Here is a 23,389-nt window from a genome sequence, read left to right as displayed (position 1 = left end):
GATTGTAAGACTTCTTTTTCAGCAAATGTGTCCCTAATCTTGAGCCTGGTTTACTCTTTCCCATTACTTCCTAACACAGAAGATGGTATTCCTTCCCCAATAATTTACAAATTTAATAAATTAACCTCGCTCTATACGTCCATAAATTAAAAAAAGTTGTACATGTGTGTAACGATTCCCTTGGTTGAGGTCATGGCTTGTCTGAACAGTCAGAGCTACGTCTCTTTCTCCCTTCGAGCCCGAGTGTGTGTTGACTTTTCGTGCACCCTGTGTCCCAAGGTGAAATTTACATTACTAGGAACCGTGACGTCCAGAAAAGGGTACTCTCCATTTTTATCCGCTTCCACCGTGAAACAAATGCTATGTTCGGGAGCGTTGGTATCTTCTTAGAATTAACCGATATGAAAAGAGAGAGAACCTCTGTAGGTGTGGCGGTGCGTGGTTAACCATCTGGGCTCAACAACTAAGTTTCGCGGTTGCTTGTTTTGAGAGCGAGCGTCGTTATAGGGGAGTCGGATGAAGGCAGTAAGCAAATGGCAGCCGAGCACTGCTCTGAATTTTATTGCCGTGTGTGACACGAAATCTGTATAAATAATAAGGAGCGTATGGAGATCCCAGGCGGGGCGGTTCGGCCGCCGCTCCACAAGTTCTTTAACGCCACTACGGAGACTTGCGAGTGAATGAGGATGAAATGATGACGAAAGATACACAACATACAGTCATCTCTAGGCAGAGAAAATCCCTGACCCCACCGGCAATCGAACCCGGGACCCCGCGCACGGGAAGCGAGAACGCTACCGCAAGACCACGAGCCTCGGACATCTATATAAAAAAAAAAAAAATCATCTGCCGCATGTATGAACGATCATCACCTGCCGAGGGCTTGACCGATCTGGTCGATTTTTTTGAGTTCATTATCGTCAGAACAAAGTTCGCATGAAAGAAAATTTTTGGAAAATCCACCGGAAAAGTTCGGAATTAAAATCAGTTTTGAAAGATCATGCCTGAAAAAGGCTAGACTGAGCATTTTTTTTTTGTAAATGTGGGCATTTTTGGTATGAAAAAGAAAATAAAAAAATGCGTTCAGTTTCACAGCTCTGCTGTCACATTTTTTCATAGAAAAAAATCAGTTTGGCAGTTTACATATACAAACACTTATGAATATATAAAGGGGAAACGCTGCTACCGAAAACTTCGAAAAGTTTTTGAACTGTTTACTACAAATTGTTTCGCTGCACTCTAAAGAATGTTCGGACGGACAAGAAGAAGCGTAGTTACCACAGATCTCAGGAGCTCAAGACAGATTTGCTTCATATTTTTACACTATACTCTTCTGAACATTCACACGGAAATGGACATAGGCAGGGGGGAAGGAGGTTATGTACAGAGAGGTGGAGGGAAGAGGTAGATGTACAGAGAGGGAGAGAGGATCAGAAGATGGACAGAGAGAGGGCAAGGAATTTTAGATGTATATTCAATTCCTATACGTATTTAACACTTGCGAAGCATTGCCTGGTTTGGTAGTAAAATAATAATACTGAACAGTAATTCGTAAGTAGGGAATGTCGTCCAAGATTGAAGCACGCACGAAAGCTGAAGCTTTATTCGATTCTTGAAACTTGGTTTTGCTACTGTAATTCAATAATCGGCTCTAACAAATGATATAATAAACTGATAGTGACATTTAGGCTAGGCGTAAGTGCTCCATCCAACCGATGGTCATTTTGTACTGTTGAGCTTTAGTGGACGATAAGTGATTCGAAAGGAAGTGAATGAACTGTCTGCCGCTGATGCCGCTTTGGCTGGAACATTGGTGTAATTAGCCAGTTTTTTGTTCCCTCGACCGTGGCGGTGTCCGGCTCCTTCCCATCTAGCGGCAGTTTCGGTCTCTAAATAAAAACTTATTGATTTAGGGCAAGAGGGGAAAACACACGCCAACAAACAGACAGATCTAGCATATAAATTAGATAGATATATTCAACCAAAGATTTGAAATCGGAAGTAGCTTGTTAGATGCTACTAAAGATCACTCCATTCATGATTAATGGCAATAAACTGGCACTTAAATGCCTAGTTGTAGGTCGAGACTACACAATGAATACGAGAATTAAACATTACTAACGATATCTTGAATGCTTTATTCGCCGATATGTAACAACTGACGTTTAATTATAACAGATCTCGCCGAGAACAACGTGTTTATGGTAAATCTTCAGTGTTCTGTTGCCTTAAAACGTATATACACTCCTGGAAATTGAAATAAGAACACCGTGAATTCATTGTCCCAGGAAGGGGAAACTTTATTGACACATTCCTGGGGTCAGATACATCACATGATCACACTGACAGAACCACAGGCACATAGACACATGCAACAGAGCATGCACAATGTCGGCACTAGTACAGTGTATATCCACCTTTCGCAGCAATGCAGGCTGCTATTCTCCCATGGAGACGATCGTAGAGATGCTGGATGTAGTCCTGTGGAACGGCTTGCCATGCCATTTCCACCTGGCGCCTCAGTTGGACCAGCGTTCGTGCTGGACGTGCAGACCGCGTGAGACGACGCTTCATCCAGTCCCAAACATGCTCAATGGGGGACAGATCCGGAGATCTTGCTGGCCAGGGTAGTTGACTTACACCTTCTAGAGCACGTTGGGTGGCACGGGATACATGCGGACGTGCATTGTCCTGTTGGAACAGCAAGTTCCCTTGCCGGTCTAGGAATGGTAGAACGATGGGTTCGATGACGGTTTGGATGTACCGTGCACTATTCAGTGTCCCCTCGACGATCACCAGTGGTGTACGGCCAGTGTAGGAGATCGCTCCCCACACCATGATGCCGGGTGTTGGCCCTGTGTGCCTCGGTCGTATGCAGTCCTGATTGTGGCGCTCACCTGCACGGCGCCAAACACGCATACGACCATCATTGGCACCAAGGCAGAAGCGACTCTCATCGCTGAAGACGACACGTCTCCATTCGTCCCTCCATTCACGCCTGTCGTGACACCACTGGAGGCGGGCTGCACGATGCTGGGGCGTGAGCGGAAGACGGCCTAACGGTGTGCGGGACCGTAGCCCAGCTTCATGGAGACGGTTGCGAATGGTCCTCGCCGATACCCCAGGAGCAACAGTGTCCCTAATTTGCTGGGAAGTGGCGGTGCGGTCCCCTACGGCACTGCGTAGGATCCTACGGTCTTGGCGTGCATCCGTGCGTCGCTGCGGTCCGGTCCCAGGTCGACGGGCACGTGCACCTTCCGCCGACCACTGGCGACAACATCGATGTACTGTGGAGACCTCACGCCCCACGTGTTGAGCAATTCGGCGGTACGTCCACCCGGCCTCCCGCATGCCCACTATACGCCCTCGCTCAAAGTCCGTCAACTGCACATACGGTTCATGTCCACGCTGTCGCGGCATGCTACCAGTGTTAAAGACTGCGATGGAGCTCCGTATGCCACGGCAAACTGGCTGACACTGACGGCGGCGGTGCACAAATGCTGCGCAGCTAGCGCCATTCGACGGCCAACACCGCGGTTCCTGGTGTGTCCGCTGTGCCGTGCGTGTGATCATTGCTTGTACAGCCCTCTTGCAGTGTCCGGAGCAAGTATGGTGGGTCTGACACACCGGTGTCAATGTGTTCTTTTTTCCATTTCCAGGAGTGTACTTTTATAACACGCGAGATGTTATATAAAAATAACTAATTAAGAAGATCCTTTATCCACCAATATGACGCTTTCCTTCATTTTATTGCAACGAATCGCAATAATAACGGCGGTGCTCGAAAGAACCTCGTGCGTTAGTGGTTTGAAACAGGATAAAAATGGCTCTGAGCACTATGGGACTTAACAGCTGTGGTCATCAGTCCCCTAGAACTTAGAACTACTTAAACCTAACTAACCTAAGGACATCACACACATCCATGCCCGAGGCAGGATTCGAACCTGCGACCGTAGCAGTCGCGCGGTTCCGGACTGCGCGCCTAGAACCGCGAGACCACCGCGGCCGGCGAAACAGGATAGTTATATTCATAGTACGCTAGTTATAAGATAAAACCCAACAAATTTGGGCCTCAGCTGGAAATGGCGGAGACAAATATGGCCTCTCAAAAGTGTGCTTTTGACATAGAGAGGTTCGTAGCACGTTGCCGATATATGGAAGGACTTGCTTTGTATTTCACACACGGCAATGGCTCCTCAACGTGAAATAACAGGAAGTGCCATCACAAAACAATTCTAACTGTAAGCTCTACAAAGTCGATGGCTGCCGTTTTCGGATATGGGTTTCAGTCATTAGTGTGTTCCTCAACACACTCTACAGTTCTTCCAAGTTTGTTGGCATAGTGTTGCACCCACCACAGCCTACATGTACTAACTAAATTGGAAATGCCATGTGAACCCGAGTCTAGCTTTTTCTCTACAATAAAAATATCGTTATTTTAAGGAATCCCACTCATTCTAAAAACGGCCCAGCGAAAAGAGGGAGGGGGAGCGGAAAGGCGTTCAAAGCACCCTTTTGCTTTTCAGCTGGAAAACTGCCCATAAAGGTGGAATAAACAGCATGCGACGACTACGCAGACACGTAGGTTTATCAATAAAAAATTGTCTGAAATATCAATTCTTGTCGAAACTTCAGGTTGTGTTACCACGAAAGAAGTCACACTATGAGGAGGGAAATTTTCCATACTAGTAGCCAATGAAAATTATGCTGAATCAATACGAACAATAGCGATAGTAAGGCACGCTTGACTAACTTGAACACAAACATCAGTCAATGGAAAATCAACACGGGAAACCACGAAATACTGATGGAGCATGTAGAACCTCAATAATTTTAGCAGTATCGACATACATCTTATAGTCCGTGTCTAAATCTAAAACTTTCTTGTCAATAGCTGGACGCCAACAAAACATACGATGCACTCGGCGACGAAGCATCTCGGCTAATAATCAACAAAGCGCAAGTCACAGATGACGGTTAATTTCATCCGCGCGATCGCCAGCTCCTAAGTCTGAGTAATCCCGGACGCGGAGCTAAATGTGTTCTTATGTTCGACTTCAGCCTGCAGTAACCACTTACAGACAGCAAGTGGCAGCAATAGCAGCTGAGTGTATATAAAGCGTTTCGGTGGTATGGGGACAACTGTGTAATTGTTGCAATGCGGAAACGGAGCGCCTTACGTGACGTCCACCAACAGTGGAAGCATTTCCGGAACGACTATAAACAGTTCGCGTGCCGCCGTGGTTAAAGTACACCGTCTATGGCAAAATGGCGCTATTCAAAACAGGAGCCGAGGCAATTATGGTACACCAGGGAGCGGGTCGTAGATGACAGGTGTGAACGGAGGCTGCTAAGATGTGTACGGGCGAATAGACGTGTAACTGTTGGCAACTGACCACTCAGATGAACCAAGGACTACCAACAGTGTCTCCTCAACGACTGTTCACCGAACGTTCCAGCGTATGGGCCTCAGCAGCAGGAGCTGGTTCATGCACCTATGCTGACTGCTGTTCATCGGCTGGAATCTGCACGTCAGTACAGTGGGACGTCCAATGAGTGGCGATAGGTGGACTTTACAGTTGAATTACGTTTTATGCTCCATCAGAAATATGGTCGTTGGCGTGTATGGCGTGAAACGTATGAAAATAAACACCCTGCATCCTGGAGAGAGCGTTACGGTCTGCGGAATTTTTTCGTTGGATTCCCTGGGCGATCTCGTCCTTCTGGAAGTCACACTGGATCCACAACTATGCCTTCGTCTTTGGAGACAATGTCCACCTTTACACGCAGTAGGGCACGACGACATCTAGGAATACGACAACATAACGTGCCACACAGCTCACAATGTATATGTGTGGTTCGAAGAGCACCAGGATAGGTTTACCATACTCCCATGGGCGCCAAACTCGGTGGATTTTAACCCAGTCGACAATCTGTGGGACAACCTCGACCAGGCAGTTCGCGCCATGGATCCTCAACCGAGAAACCTAACGCAGCTGGCCACGGCACTGGAGTCGGCGTGGCGTCACGTACCTGTCGACCTTCCAGAATCTCACTGACTCTCTCCATGCAAGTCTCGCAAAGGTCCGCGCTGGAGAAGTGGATTATGCAGGCTTTTGACAGGTGGTCACATTAATGTGACTGGGCAGCGAAGGAGGCACGCGGAGCACAGCGGCTGAGTCCTTATCAGCATTCAAGGTCAACACACCACAACAGCGCTTTGCAACAGATTGCGTAATCATTGAGGTGAGAGAGAGCCCAGAAGCCAGGAAACTGAGATGGCGGCCCAGGGTGGCTAAAATAAAAAAAAAATAAGAAATCGCTTCTTTGATATTGGTAAGATCAATGTGTAATTTTATTTAACTAATTAATGTTGAGTGCCAGGCGTGGCTTACTGTCGCTTTTGTTCGTGTTGATTCTGCATTACGTTCATTGGCTACTGATTAGCAAAATCTCCCTCCTCCTGGAAGTGACTGCTGATCGAAGTTTCGACAAGGACTGGCACTTTGACGGCCGCTGTGGCCGAGCGGTTCTAGGCGCTTCAGTCTGGAACCGTACGACTGCTACGGTCGCAGGTTCGAATCCTGCCTCGGACATGGATGTGTGTGATGTCCTTAGGTTAGTTAGGTTTAAGTAGCTCTAAGTTATAGGGGACTGATGACCTCAGATGTTAAGTCCCATAGTGCTCAGAGCCATTTGAACCATTTTTTTCACTGACACTTCTTACAATTTTTTAAATTGATAAACCTATGGGGGTGCGTAGCCGTCGCACGAGGTTGCAGAAGATAATGAACCTACAATTTAATACACAGGGTGATTCAAACTAGGGCTTAAAAACCTCCGAAGTGGCCTAAATGACGCAGCGTCCAGTAATTTAAGACACTTTGCGACCCAAATGCCGAGAAATACAAAAACAGTGGATGACAAATACTGAATATGTGACGTCACCAGATGATGTACCGCGTCACACGTGCAGCGGTTGGACTTGCCGATGCTACCCTCGCCGATAGGGGGCAATGCTGCACGTCGCTCCACTTGGGTACTCTTTCTTCGAATACCTTTTGTAAACGTGATCTGTTGTAAACATACACTACTGGCCATTAAAATTGCTAAACCAAGAAGAAATGCAGATGATAAACGGGTATTCATTTTACAAATATTTTATACTGCAACTGACATGTGTTTACAATTTCACGCAATTTGGGTGCATACATCCTGAAAAATCAGTACCCAGCACAACCACCTCTGGCCGTAATAACGGCCTTGATACGCCTGGGCATTGAGTCAAGCAGAGCTTGGATGGCGTGTACAGATACAGCTGCCCATGCAGCTTCAACACGATACCACAGTTCATCAAGAGTAGTGACTGGCGTATTGTGACGAGCCAGTTGCTCGGCCACCATTGACCAGACAGTTTCAATTGTTGAGAGATCTGGAGAATATGCCGGCCAGGGTAGCAGACGAACACTTTCTGTATCCAGAAAGGCCCGTACAGGACCTGCAACATGCGGTCGTGCATTATCCTGCTGAAATGTAGGGTTTCGCAGGGATCGAATGAAGGGTAGAGCTGAAATGTAACGTCAACTGTTCAAAGTGCCGTCAATGCGAACAAGAGGTGACCGAGACATGTAGTCAATGGCACCCCATACCATCACGCCGGGTGTTACGCCAGTATGGCGATGACGAATACAAGCTCCCAATGTGCGTTCACCAAGATGTCGCCAAACACGGATACGACTATCGTGATGCTGTAAACAGAACCTGGATTCATCCGAAAAAATGACGTTTTGCCATTCGTGCACCCAGATTCGTCGTTGAGTACACCATAGCAGGTGCTCCTGTCTGTGATGCAGCGTCAAGGCTTACCGCAGCCATGGTCTCCGAGCTGATAGTCCATGCTGCTGCAAACGTCGTCGAGCTGTTCGTGCAGATGGTAGTTGTCTTGCAAACGTCCCCATCTGTTGACTCAGGGATCGAGACGTGGCTGCACGATCCGTTACAGCCATGCGGATAAGATGCCTGTCATCTCGACTGCTGGTGATACGAGGCCGTTGGGATCTACCACGGCGTTGCATTACCCTCCAGAACCCACCGATTCCATATTCTGCTAACAGTCGTTGGATCTAGACCAACGCGAGCAGCAATGTCGCGATACGATAAACCGCAATCGTGATAGGCTACAATCCGACTTTTATCGAAGTCGGAAACGTGATGGTAGGCATTTCTCCTCCTTACACGAGGCATCACAATAACGTTTCACCAGGCAACGCCGGTGGACTGCTGTTTGTGTATGAGAAATCAGTTGGAAACTTTCCTCACGTCAGCACGTTGTAGGTGTCGCTATCGGCGCCAACCTTGTGTGAATGCTCTGAAAAGCCAATCATTTGCATATCACAGCATCTTCTTCCTGTCGGTTAAATTTCGCGTCTGTAGCACATCATCTTCATGGTGTAGCAATTTTAATGGCCAGTAGTGTAGAAGTTACGAAACAATTGTCCTCGCTGTAACTACACTATTATTTTGTGTTCTTTCCTTTTGCCCCTTCTTTTGTTTGTGGGCTTTATTTAGTAGCGACGCAGTTCGGAAGCTTATACTCCTCTTCTTGTGACGCAATACGCTAGGCTTTAGTTGCACTATACTTTGCAATAAACCAGTGGAGACAGCGAGACCGGTAAATAAAGCAGTGAGTCTTACCTCACTTTAATCAACTGTCTAACGCAATGCAAAAAGATACTGCCTGCTACTAGTAAGACTCGAAACCGGAGTCCCGGGCTGTAAAGTCACGCACGTGGGTCCAGCCAACCCGATGCCAATATTCAGCGTGCGTTGGGATGAATAAGTGTGATAGACAGACAGACTCAACCCCTGTACGTGCGTCGAGAAACTTCATCTGGTTACGTCGCATGTTCAACATTTGTCATCCACCCTTGGTGTATTTCCTGAAATCAGCGCCCCATATGTCTTATATTAAATTGCATCAGTGTCATCTACGTCACTTCGGGTGTTTTTAATCATTGATAAGAATCGCCCTGCATATCCACAGTAGTAGTGAAGATTGAAAAATTTACCGAAAGCGTAACGTTCTAAATGTTGGAGAAAAAAAATCTTACGTGGTAGATGTACTTGGAAATGAAACCAACGCCACCGTGCTAAGTAATCCTGTAGAATACACTGGACTCGTACTCAGGAAGGCTGTGGTTCAAACCCAGGCCATCCAGATTTAGGCGTTCCCTGGTTTTACTATGTAGTGATGGTTCCTTTAGAAGGACACGGCCGACTTCCCTTTCCATCCTTCCCCTACCCGAGCATGTATTTCACCTATAATGACCTCGTTATGGAAGGGATGTTAAATCCTAATCTTCCTTCCATCCTACCAAACCAACGCTAACCAGTATACTTCATATAAATATACTGAGATCAAAAGCACAAGATGACAAGAGAGAATGAGCACATCAGGGAGGTGAACGGGTAATTCAGTGTGTAAAACTTATTAATCATGGGAGATTGGAACGTTGTAATACGGGAAGAAATACTCAAGAAATTCACGAGAGGGAGAGGAGGATGATTCAATTAGTTCTGCCACGTAATAATCAATCACTGATAGAAAATCACAAGATGACGAGTTACTCTCCTAAAAGTCCCGAGGAACAGGATGATATCTGCTCGATTACGTCATGTTGAGGCAGAGAATCCGTAAATAGACATTAGATTGTATGTAGTAACCACAAGTAGATATAAACCCTCAGATTACACTTTAGTACAAGAGCATCGTCAGGAAAAATTACTGTAGCAGGAAGTGAGATAACGAAGTTCAAAAAATGGCTCTGAGCACTATGGGACTCAACTACTGAGGTCATTAGTCCCCTAGAACTTAGAACTAGTTAAACCTAACTAACCTAAGGACATCACAAACATCCATGCCCGAGGCAGGATTCGAACCTGCGACCGTAGCGGTCTTGCGGTTCCAGACTGCAGCGCCTTTAACCGCACGGCCACTTCGGCCGGTTGATAACAAAGTACTGAGGGATCATATACGTTAAAAATGTTCTGACACTGTAGACATTTCGATCCTGATTACTACAATATCACTGAAGTTCAGGAAACTGTTAAGTAGTCATTTCAGCTGAGCAAATATAGTTATAAGAGGGGTAACTACGAAGAAATTATAGATAACAGAAGAAATGCTTCGATCTTCAAATTTTCGACGCAAGAAGGAAATGTACAAAAGGTTAGGAAAACAAAGGAATGTTCGTAACTCAGAACTGAACGAAAAGAAAAAAATTAAAGAAAACAGAAGGGAAATGTTCATCGGAAGAATGAAATTAGTCAAAACAGCTGCCGAAAAATGTAAAAGCAATATGTTAAACTCAGACGAGAGAGAGAGAGAGCATATAAGTGGAAGGAAGGAAGATAAAGAGTTTAATGTCTCGACGACAACGCGACAATTAGAGTCGGAGTACCGACTCAGTTTGGGGAACGAAGGGGAAGCAAACCGGCATTTGCCTTAATCGACGTAGGGAAATCACGGAAAAACTAAAAAAGTCTGGATGGCCGGACGGGGATTTGAACTGTCGTCCCCCCGAATGCGAGTGCTGTGTGCTAATCACTGCAGCCTCGCTCGATACATATAAGTCTAAAGAGGACAATTAGGCACTTTGTGCTGAGGAGGAAGTACCTGAGAGCGTGATGTAAGCTGAAAAGGGTGTCGATTTGTAAGGCATAGGGGAGCCAATATTTGAGACAGGGCTTCGGAAGACTTGCGGCCAAAGAGGGCAGAAACGATAGATAACATTCTTCGGAATTTCTAGGATCATTAGTGGGGAAGGGGGGGATACATGGCAACTACAACGATTGTTCAAGATAGTGTGTAGAATCTATAAGAGCGGAGACATACCATCGGACTTCCTGAAGAATATCATTCAGATATTCCAGAATATAGCACAGACAGGAACATCGCCTAATCAGCTTGAAGGTCTATGCATTCAGTCTACTAAGCAGAATACCCCCGCTCTGCATCTTCACCTTGTCGTGGTGGGGTGGCTTAGTATCCAGTGAACTAGAAGAAGAACAGCGGAGGGCAGGGAGAAGTTAAGAATATTCCGCAACGTAGGCGGCGACATCTGTTCTCCAGTGTGGATTGGCCGCAATCACGACTTGGTCCAAAGGCTCCGAGAGTGGCCTTGGAGGAGCAAACTGATAGCCCAGCAGTCAACGAGGCAGAAGAAGCTTCCGCCCAGAAACGCTGCTGTCTTGGACTGCACGGTACTGGTTCCACAAAGACTAGGGGAACAAAACCCTGCAAAAAATGAACCTGGTCCCCCTGGCAGGGAATTGCAGCAATGGGCTAGTCCCTCATTCAGCGGAAAAAAAAACATTTAATTACTGAAAGATCCAGTAAGAAAAACCTGGAAGGATTTAACAGAAGACGAAGGTGCAAACGAATTATGAATTTTGAAAAGTTCAGCAAACAAAAATAAAAAGTAAGACAATTTCAAAAAGACCTACTGACCGTTACAGAGACTAAACGGAAGGGGAAAGGAAACGGACTGAATTATACAGTGGTGTCGATAAAGAAAAGCGAGTAAATAATAATTCAGCTAAAAATATGAAGCATTGGGATGCAGTAGATGAGCGTATCATAAAAGTATAACTTGAAGTAAAAGGATGTGAAGTGGCTGTAACTCAGTGATGTAGTATAATCATCTGGGATTGGAACACGAGCATCAGTGTGCAAACAGTCAACATAGGGTGCGGGCGCGGTGAACAGGGATTTACTCGTAAAGCTCCTGTATCAACAGTAGTAGTGCTACAGCTCTTCGGGAGTATCGATGCGGTAAAGGAATACGGACAGTTCCTTCTTCCATACTGGGGTTGAAGAACATGATTCGGAAGCTCGAATTAACTGGTGATTTGGGAACTGCTGATGGGAGGGGCCGACGGCCAACTGCGACACAAATTGCTGAAGTTCTGTTGGCACGGCTGAGAATGTTGGACGCAACGTGCATCTTCAAGCAGTGTACAAGCTGTGTCACGATAGCAAAATATTCCATGGGCCACGGTTCGAAGTGCTACAAGTTTCTAGTGCGGTTCCAGGCTCTCCTGGATGCTGGTAACCATCGCATTGTGGACCACATCGTGGTTCAGGTCGAACAAAATCGATTTTTGGTTTTCATCATATTTCCATAGTTTAAGGTTTTATTAAATACTCTGAAAAGGATTTTGCTGAAAAATTTTTTTTTCGAGCATTTAAAGAGCCTTTTCCCACCACGTGTGTTTATGTACCACGCCCACTTTTCTGTCACCCACGTTTCTGCTTATATTTTAGATCTTTATATCCCCTAAATTGCACGCTTTCAAACACGCAGTTAGTTTTGTTCAAGTGTGATTGCGAGTAGTTGTTATACTTACGTTTGCAGTGCTTGTTTATGTGTGTTTTGTTGTGTTTATTGAAGATGACCTAACGTAAACGCATTTTCAAGAAACGACAGTTTAGAGGAAACAAGTTTAGAAAGCTTTCTGTACAAGAGGTCATGTCGCCTGGCAAGGATGTTCCTAATTGTAATTCGTCAACAAGTGCATCATCAAAGAAGATCTCACCATTTCAAGAGAGCTGGCCGATGTGGCCGTGCGGCTCTAGGCGCTTCAGTCTGGAACCGCGTGACCGCTACGGTCGCAGGTTCGGATCCCGCCTTGGGCATGGATGTGTGTGATGTCCTTAGGTTAGTTAGGTTTAAGTAGTTCTAAGTTCTAGGGGACTGATGACCTCAGATGTTAAGTCCCATAGTGCTCAAAGCCAAATCAAGAGAGTTACAACGAATTTACTGTAAGTGACAAGGGGTGCAGTAACATTATTATAAATTTGAGAATATTATCAGATTTAATTTCTAAATTTGTGCAATGTAGACGTGTGGTGACTCACGGCGTGTGAAAATTTGTGAGAGTGCCAGTGGGAGAAAAGGCCTAGCAATTGCTTTGGATATAATTTGCACTAAATGCTCAGCTGTGATTTTATTTATGAGGTCTTCAAAACCAGATGCAAGTGGTCCTTATGAAATTAATATTAGATTAGTTTGTGTCTTACGATCCATTGGCAAGGGCATGGCTGCAGGGAGAACATTTTGTGCAGTGATGAACTTACATCAACCACCAAATAAATTTGAAAAACTGACTGCAATATTAGAGAAAGCTGTATGTGAGGTCAGTGAGGAAAGCATGAAACTGGCTGCTAGGGAAGCAGTGGAAGAAAATGTTGGATGTTCGGATATTGCAGTTGCACTTGATGGAAGTTGGCTAAAAGAGGACATACTTCTCTGAATGGAGTAGTGACTGCCACGAATGTAGACACCGGTAAAGTGTTAGATGTGGACATAATGTCTAAATATTGCAAATGCTGTAAAGTCAATTAACATAAAGAACACAACTATGTGGCTAATTTTAGAGGAACAAGTGGTGGTATGGAAGTTCATGGAGTACAACATATATTTCACCGCCCCGTAGAAACAAGAAGCGTACGGTACACCAAATATTTTGGGGGATGGTGACAGTAAGGCATACAACAATGTGGTGAACTCTAAGCTATATGGAGATGCCATTATTAGCAAAATAGAATGTGTAGGCAATGTTCAAAAACGTTTGGGAACAAGGCTGAGAAAACTAACTGTTGATGTGCGAGGAAAAAAATTAGAGGATGGAAAATTGTTGACCAGACAGGATCGGTTAACTAAAGAAATAGAAAACTTGCAGGTATACTATGGGCAGGCAATTAGGAGAAATAAAGAAAATCTGGAGGCAATGAAGAGAGATGTTTGGGCCATATTCTTGCATAAGTCCTCTACTGATGATAAGCCATGTCATGGATTGTGTCCATCAGCAGAAAATTTGTGGTGCAAATATAATAGGGCTCATGCAACTAGAGAATCTTGTTCTCACCATCATTCTCTTCCTGCTGCTGTTATTACAGCAATTAAACCTATTTTCAGAGACTTGTCTCATCCTGACCTTCTAAGGAAGTGTCTGCACAGGCAGACACAGAACCCAAATGAATGTTTCAACAGCATAATTTGGAACTGCCTTCCTAAAACTGTATTTCTAGGCAAGCATACAATGAAACCATGAGTTCATGATGCTGTTACTACATTCAATTGTGGTAATACTGGAAAGTGTTGGGTACTGAAAAAGCTGGGAATTAATCCTGGAGCAAATATGATCACTGGGCTGCAACATTTCGATAAAATGAGGATAGCCGATGCAGACAGGTCTGCAATTAATATGGCCAAGAAAGCAAGACAAACATCCAGGAAGGTGAAAAAGAAGCTGGAAGACCTGCTAGAGGCCAAAGAAGGGCCATCATATGCAGCAGGATAGTTTTAATTAACTGTAAGTAACAAATTTCAAAAGTTTTTCTTTAAAGTCAATTCCCCACAATCTAAAATTTTCAGTACATATGTCCCATTATATCAGAAACTATCACAGATATAGGAATGAAATTTTCAGAGACTCTGCATAACATAAAAAGGCACCTCTGGTACTTTAATCATTAGCATTCACCCATTAGGAAGTTCACAAAAAAATATTTTCTGTAGAAAAAACTTAATATTTTTGTTAATAAATTTAAAAATGTGTTTCTTAAAAACTATAAAATTCATAACGTAGATTTTAATACAGTTGACTCTATTAGCATCATGTAACATGCAGTAAAAATATTAAGGTCCTGCATCAAATAGTTTTTTCAGAAATGGGTCAAATACTTGCCTAAATTAACATGGGTTAGATAGGCAGGGTGTGGTCCTTTAAGCAACGTTTTAACGTAATCATTGTATGCAACTCCCATGTGGAAACTAAAATGCGTTTCTTTCAATGGTTTATTGGCTATTTCTCTTTTGCGTGTCATTGCAAACGTTTCCACAAAATTTCAGTGTCCTAAGATCACTGTATTTTCATTGCGATCCTCTCAAGTAGCGAAATATCAGTTATAATAACCTTGCATATAAGGATATTGTTAGATGAGTAGGGGATGCTGCTAAAGGAGCGTTATGAGTATTGCAGGGAAACTAATGAACTCAAAAGAGAAATGAATAGCGGACTGAGAGCATAGAGAAATTTATACAAGAAATGAAGACGCTTACAGTATATGGTTAATGTCAAAGAACAAGTAAAGTAGTAATGACTAAATAAAATATGGAACATAACGGCAGAAAGCAGCCAGGAATGAAAAGCATGAAGGGTGGGGTAGTGGATGTACACACATTAATCTTTATATTGGAGGTTCACGAAGCAGTGAAGCATGAAGAATTCTGAAATACGGGGTTGTTCTAAATGATGGACCGATTTTCAAAAATTCTAATGTATTCAACTACAAATCCAAAGTGAACAAGCTTTATACCAAAGAAAAAAGGAAGTTTCAAAGTTCTGGGCGGGCGGCGGCGGGCGGGCGGTGATGGTTCCAGAAGCTGCCGGTAGAGTTCGCGTGGCAATAAGTCCTTCATTTCGTTTCACTGTCAGTTAGGGATGGGCTAAACTGCGATTTTCCGACATCATTGATTTCTGTGAATGCTACTTTTCAGTAATTGCGATTCTTAACTGCGATTTGTCACAGTTAAGAACCGCCGTTAACGAATTCACAACTTGTATCCCTCCGCTATTTCTGCGACTTCTGCGATTTTTGCTACTTCTGCAATTCACGTGATCTCTGCGACTTACGCGATTTATTACCGTAGATTTTACACTGTCATTAGTCACAAGTGAGAAGTGAACTGTGTCAATGCATCCCATAAGTAAGTTCTCGCCTTTATAGGTGATTATTTGTGAAGGCGTAATGTAACGTTTCAGTAACCCAATTGCCAAAATATACTTATATGGATATGGTGTCCGTTCTTTCGGACATAAGTATATAGTTCTGGCAATACCGGCCATGGCCTTCTTCTTCTCTGCGGATGCACACATATTCCTCGAACTCTTGCTGGACTTGGTAAGAATGTCTTCCACGAGTAACGAGTGTGTTAGGCTAGGACACTACGAATGTAGTGTGTGGACAGACAAAGTGAGAATGTGGGTCTCGCGGGAGGCGTGCGCGAGATAGCCCCTGCAGTCACACTATCCTCTGTGCCCTCGGTGGCTCAGATGGATAGAGCGTCTGACATCTAAGCAGGAGATCGCGGGTTGGAGTCCCGGTAGGGGCACACATTTTCACATGTCCCCGTTGATATATGTCGAGGCCCGTCGGCAGCTGAAGGTATTAATATAATTCTAATTTCAACTGACAAAAAGTTACCTCAAATGGTATTATTAATATTTCCAACGAATGCTCCTTAGTTGTTACGTGATATACGAAAGATACGCTTGCCAAAAGAAAAATTTCATCTCAATGAAACAATGAATTTTACATATGTTCGTCCTTTGGCTTTGAAGTGTGATGTTGAGAATCATACCACAGAGTACCATAGGAGTTCTTATTTAGAGTACGGATTCTAACCACATTGATACATTCACAAGTATCTAAAGCCTAATATCAGTCACTCGATATAGCGATAATTCAAAATATCAGTGACAGCAGAAAAGTTTGCACAGCGCCTTTACACCGTCTTCGTCAGAAGTAAGGTTAGTTTCTAAGTATTTTGATTGAACATAGGGGAGTCGTTTATGCAAATGGTGAAAACTCCCCCCTCCCCCTTCCCACTCAAGTTATTTCATTACCAGAAGCATTAGCGGCTGTATAATATGAATTATATTGCTAGTAATTAGTAGTAATATAATAGTTTAACAATCCTTGTGATTTTCCAGACGCAGTTCCCATTTCGAATACTGGCTGCTCTATGTACCCATCCCCATCTATAAGAGATAATCTTGAAGACTCAAAACGACTTACAGCGTAAAAGAGCCATAATTGATAACATAAGTGTGCAAAATGAGAATTGTTACAGTGTGCCACTGAAGTCATTATATGATTTGAAAGGCATGATAAATAAATGTGAACTATACTGTGAGTGAATAATTAAAATTCCGTTCTCACCTCTCATCTCTTACCCCAAAATTTTCTGCCATGTGTTTAATGTTAAAGACTTGCTAGAGTGCGATATTGGTCCGTCTATCCCTCCCACCTTGAATGTTGATTGTGACGACAGACTGATCTGTAGAGTAGCCCAAGGTCTGGGTTTACAAGTCACAACCGTGGAAAGCACTGATCTTACAGTTACAAGTTGAAATCGGCAGTAGTATTAATGCAATATTTTAAAATGCACACAAAAATTTAACTGCATATTGTACTGTCGGAAAAGAATCCGTCTTGTGAATATAGCAATTAAACTCCTGGTAAAAGTTGCGTAGTAGACACCGTATACTCATCATAATACTCATTGGAAACTTATCAGTTATCTGTTTTTGAAATTCCCGTGCAGTTTTAGCTTTTATGGTGAAGCGTGTGTTTACATATGTCACGAAAATTCCAGTCCACGCTACAGGTCTGTCTGTTTGCACAACCTTTATTCGGCCTTCACATTGCTCGGCTGCACCAATTCTCAACCGAGTATAAAATTTTCCTCAGAGCAAATTAGCTTCTTGGTTCATTTCTTTGAGCATAAGCATGTAATACATCCATACTGTGAGGCAGAAGGTTTTCAGAACAAAGTACGAACGTAGGGCAAGAGATCACATACGGCACCTAATGTTAACTGCGCTTTTTAGTTGCTACATGCTACTTCTAGCTGGGACTTGTCACGGAAATTATAGTTAGACCCGATAGCGTGTCACAAAGTAAAACAGTAGTACGAACTTAGAGTGTCAGATGACATACGGCGTTTATTATTAACTGCGCTTCTTAGTTGCTACTTGCGACTTGCCACTGAAATTGCAGCTAGACAAGAGGATCAGAGGAGGAAGTACGAAATTCGGCCAACAGATGGCACACGTTGTTGAATGTTAAACGCTCCTTGGTACTCTTTCTTACGACTGAAATCGCAGGCAGATTCTGTAAAGTTGTTATTGTGATATCTGTGAATTCTCAGTTTATAACACATAACGCGATTTCTAGCCCATCCTACTGTCAATTTTGAGTGAGATGGCGACTGTGGAGCACAAGGTTTTCTGCGTTCTTGAGCTCGCGAAAAGTGAGTCACAAATTGCAGTGCAGTGGGCATTTCGTGCCAAATTCGGTATTCAACCAACAACTCGCAGAACCGTTAGCCGTTGATTTAAGCAATTTAAACAGAATGAGAGTGTGTGAAAAAGGAAAAAGCACAAGCCGACAACGTGTGTCAGAGGATGAGATCTGCCAGATTCAAGAAAGTTTTGTACACAGTGCCAATAACTCTACCAATAGAGGCAGTCGAGAACTTGGAATACCCCAACCAACTGCATGGGAAGTTCTGAGACGGCGTTTGCTGTACAAGCCCTACCGTTTACAACATAGTCGCCTATGTTACATTCTGACTTCAACGCTGGCGGCGGCCACTGATTCCTTACCTCAGTCTTTCGTTCCATCCATTTGGCTTTTTTCTCTGTTAATTGTATCCTTCTTATATGGTTCTGTTAGCTTCTTAAACTTATTTTTTGGATGTTATTATTTTCAACCTAAAATCACCGCAAGAGTTTCACAGAAACACGTTTTGTCATTTAAGCATTTCCTCTTAATAATTTAAAATTTAACTTTGTTCGTGTTTTTTTACATGTTACATTTTGTTTCTGTAACAGGAACCCACTAATAATTTTGGCCTATTGTACTTTATCAGTTTATTGCATTTTATACAACTGCATAATTAACGAATACGTGCAAGCCTACAGTAGCGACATTTATCGAGCTTACGACGAAAACACACTTTTTACTTACAGTACCTCAGTCTGTTATGAACAACAGCCCTGTTAACAGTGAGACCTTGTCAGCACAGTGGCGTAGTTTATACCACTTTTTAAATATGTGCTGTGATGCTAAGCAGATTATGAATGTAAAAGGGGCGTTCAAGAAGAAACGAGCCAGAGTGTTGAATGCGCAAACAGGTGACAGGAGGGTAATATCGAGACGTGTGTAGCGAGGTGTGGTTCCGATCAGAGGGTGGAAGTCCACAGCCTATTGCTAGAGGGCACGCATGCACGTCACGTGACTATACAGAGCTATCAGCAGCGTGCATCAATCGCCCAACGCTGCCAGTTGCATTGCAGTGACAGGGAGACGTCAAAAGAAGAGCAAAGAGGTATTGTTAGTTTTCTGACAGTGGAAGGAGTAGGAGGAACGGACATTCATCGACGAATGTCACAAGTGTACAGCAAACAATGCTTGTCCCTTGCAACGGTCAAGACTATGCACAAGCGTTACAGCGAAGGACGAGTGTAGTTAGCCGATGATGCACGGTCTGGAGCACCATATTGCATTACCGATGACATCGTCCAGCTGGTGGATGCACTCATTACCCAGGATCACCGAGTGACAGTGAAAGCCATAGCTGCCGTGGTCGGATTGAGCGTCGGAAGTGTTCACATCATTATGAAGTAACGACTGCACATGCACAAAATGTGCGCCCAACAGATGCCCCACAGTGTTCAACCACACTAGGAAACAAGTCGAATGGCCCACTGTGTTGCTCATCTGCAGCGCTATGCTCGGGAAGGGAATGCGTTCCTGGCATGAGTGGTGGCTATAGAAGAGTCATGGTGTCAGAACTTCGAACCACAATCAAAACGACAAAGTCTCCAGTGGAAGCATCCAGGGTCACCACCACCAAAAAATACCAAGACCATCTACACGAGTGCAGGAAAGGTTATGCGGACGTTCTTCTTTGACCAAGATGGCCCTCTTCTGATTCACTTCCTGCAGCACGGGACAACAGTGAATGCCCAGCATTACTCGCAAACCTTGACCACCCTTCGCCAAGCGGCCAAATCAAAACGACCAGGCAATCTCACCCGCGGAGTCATTCTGCTCCACGACAATGCAAAGCCTCAATCGGGCAACACAGAGGCGGCACTCATGCGGAAATTCAAATGGGAGGTTCTCGGCCACCCTCCATACAGTCCGGACGTCTCTCCCTGTGATTACGCCGCTTTTGGTCCCCTTAAAATGGCTCTGAGGGACACACGATTCACCTCGGACGTTGACGTCCAGCTGTACGTGCGGAACTGATTAACATCGCAGTCAAGGGAATTTTATGAGACAGCCATTTACCGCCTTGTGTCACAGTGGGACGAGTGTCTCAACAGCCAGGGTCAATATTTTTAACATACAGATAATGGTTTCTGTAATTATGCCTCCGGCTCGTTTCTTTTTGAACGCCCCTTATATATTTTGACGATTCCAGTATGGCTTCACTATATTAGGACATGTTTTAAAACAGGTATACATTGTCATATTTTAATGCCCAAGCTTTTAACATGTACAAAAGTACTTATTTTCATTATGGCATATTTTATTAAAATGTAGACTAGCCACCATTTGTATCTGGTTTTCAAAGATTTTGCTGCAGATCCGAAATTGGTCATCGCTGACGAAAATACTGAAATACTAAACACCTTTTTCCAAAGCTGTTTCACAGAAGATGACCGCACTGCAGTTCCTTCTCTAAATCCTCACATTAACGAAGAAATGGTTGACATCGAAATAACTGTCCAAGGAACAGAAAACAACTGAAATCACTCAACAGACGGGATACCAATTCGATTCTACACAGAGCACGCGAAAGAACTTGTCCCCCTTCTAACAGCCGTGTACCCCAAGTCTCTAGAGGAACGGAAGGTGCCAAATGATTGGAAAAGAGCACAGATAGTCCCAGTTTTCAAGAACGGTCGTCGAGCAGATACACAAAACTATAGGCCTATATCTCTGTTGTGGAATTTTAGAACATGTTTTTTGCTCGCGTATCACGTCATTTCTGGAAACCCAGAATCTACTCTGTAGGAATCAACATGGTTCCGGAAACAGCGATCGTGTGAGACCCAACTCGCTTTATCTGTTCATGAGACCCAGAAAATATTAGATACAGGCTCCCAGGTAGATGCCATTTTCCTTGACATCCGGAAGGCGTTCGATACAGTTCCGCACTGTCGCCTGATAAGCAGAGTAAGAGCCTACGGAATATCAGACCAGCTGTGTGGCTGGATTGAAGAGTTTTTAGCAAACAGAACACAGCATGTTGTTCTCAATGGAGAGACGTTTACAGGCGTTAAAGTAACCTCTGGCGTGCCACAGGGGAGTGTTATGGGACCATTGCTTTTCACAATAGTAGATAGTGTCGGAAGTTCCATGCGGTTTTCGCGGTTGATGCTGTAGTATACGGAGAAGTTGCAGCATTAGAAAATTGCAGCGAAATGCAGGAGGATCTGCAGCGGATAGGCACTTGGTGCAGGGAGTGGCGACTGACCCGTAACATAGACAAATGTAATGTATTGCGAATACATAGAAAGAAGGATCCTTTATTTTATGATTATATGATATCGGAACAAACACTGGTAGCAGTTATTTCTGTAAAATATCTGGGAGTATGCGGACAGAACGATTTGAAGTGGAATGATCATATGAAAATATTAGTAAGGCGGGTGCCATGTTGAGATTCATTGGGAGAGTCCTTAGAAAATGTTGTCCATCAACAAAGGAGGTGGCTTACAAAACACTCGTTCGACCTATGTTTGAGTATTGCTCATCAGTGTGGGATCCATACCAGGTCGGGTTGACTGAGGAGATAGAGAAGACCCAAAGAAGAGCGAAGCGTTTCGTCCCAGAGTTATCTGGTAAGCGTGATAGCGTTACGGAGATGTTTAGCAAACTCAAGTGGTAGACTCTGCAAGAGAGGCGCTCTGCATCGTGGTGTAGCTTGCTGTCCAGGTTTCGAGAAGGTGCATTTATGGATGAGGTATCGAATATATTGCTTCCCGCTGTGGTTACTGCGATGTCTGCATATGTCTGGTTAACGTTAACCATTAATATGCGCTCATCTGGAGATAGATTGGGTCGAAAGTTGAACGAAGCGTGGGGGGTTGAAGGGCAGAGGAAAAAAAGTGATGAGGCAAGAGTCAAAGGGGAAGAAAATCCTCTGCGATAGTTTGGTCGGGTTGTAAGAGCAGTAGCGGGTTTCCTGTTGCTAGCAACAGGTCATACAAGGGTAGGCTTTGTTAGTAATGGGTATCATGCAGGTCGATACCTGTGACGTTGTGCGGTGGTGTTACTCGGCGGCTGCTGCTGGGTGCCGGTGTTGGCTTCTTGGTCAGTGTCAGCATATCTGTAACAGTTAGGTTCGTCATATACCGGATTCACAGTGTAGGGTAGTGTTGGTGGTTTGCTTGTGCATTAGTGTGCGAGCTTGTTGGCTTTAATAGCAGCTGGCATATCCCGTCAATCATGCTGATGTTGTCGCTTGTGGGTTTATGTTAGCTCGCCATGGGTGGTGCTGCCCTAGCTAGTAGTGTTTTTGGCGAGCAACTGCGCCGGACACTGGTTGTTTTATATAGGAGTTGCCGACCGCAGCTCCGTATTCTGCTTGTTTGCATATCTCTGTATTGGAATACTCATGCCTATACAAGTTTCTTTGGAGCTTCAGTGTGTATGCCAATATGAAAGGGACGTAGCAGCCTTTTCTATGCATAATAACTTATAATTAACGCAAGACTCACCCTGTGGCACTCAGACAGAATGGATGACCGAGGACAAAAGATAAATGATACGATATAGGAGTCACAAATCCACATTTTAAACACGGCAGGACAAACACGTACGTTTGCAAGATGTATAGCAAACCATAAATAACTCACACATGTTGTAACACCCCACCCGTTGCTTGTCCGATTTTTGCGTGTGTTCGCCCCTGACAAACAACTTACAGAGAAATTGGGAGTGGAACAGTGCGTAAAAATGGATAACGCTAGATTTAAATGTGGCCCTGTCACCCCCAATTAATCTGTAGTGGTAGCGTTGACGATGAATCACACATGTTTTTACTTCCAAACATGAGTGATCACGAACGCTTAGAGTGTTCAATGACATCAAACACATACACAAAAATAAAATAACGCAAAAGGGTGACTTCAGGATCAAATACTGAATGTAAAGGCTCTACTGAATCACAATAATTTTATTATAACCTTCAGATCAATGCTGAATAAAACACAATGAACAATTTACAAATTATCCTCCTGACTGGCATTGGTAGTGAACTGTGTTAAAATTGGTCCAAAACGCGATCTCTTATAACTTGGCTGACCGACTGACATCGACACAAAACGTTAAACACGAAGAACCACTACACCCTAAAGTACGGTGAAGCCTATGTGGAAACAGCAATTGCACGTGATCCAACTGTTTAACGTTACTCCTAACACAGGCGGGAGCGATCTCACCGTAATGTTCCAATTTCAGCGGCGGTCTCCGACGGCGACGGCGCGGCTGTGCGGTTGGCGTGTGGCGTCTCGATAAGTA

The sequence above is a fragment of the Schistocerca piceifrons genome, chromosome 3 (genome assembly GCF_021461385.2).
Source record: "Schistocerca piceifrons isolate TAMUIC-IGC-003096 chromosome 3, iqSchPice1.1, whole genome shotgun sequence".
NCBI lineage: Eukaryota > Metazoa > Arthropoda > Insecta > Orthoptera > Acrididae > Schistocerca > Schistocerca piceifrons.
This window is presented reverse-complemented; position numbering follows the sequence as displayed.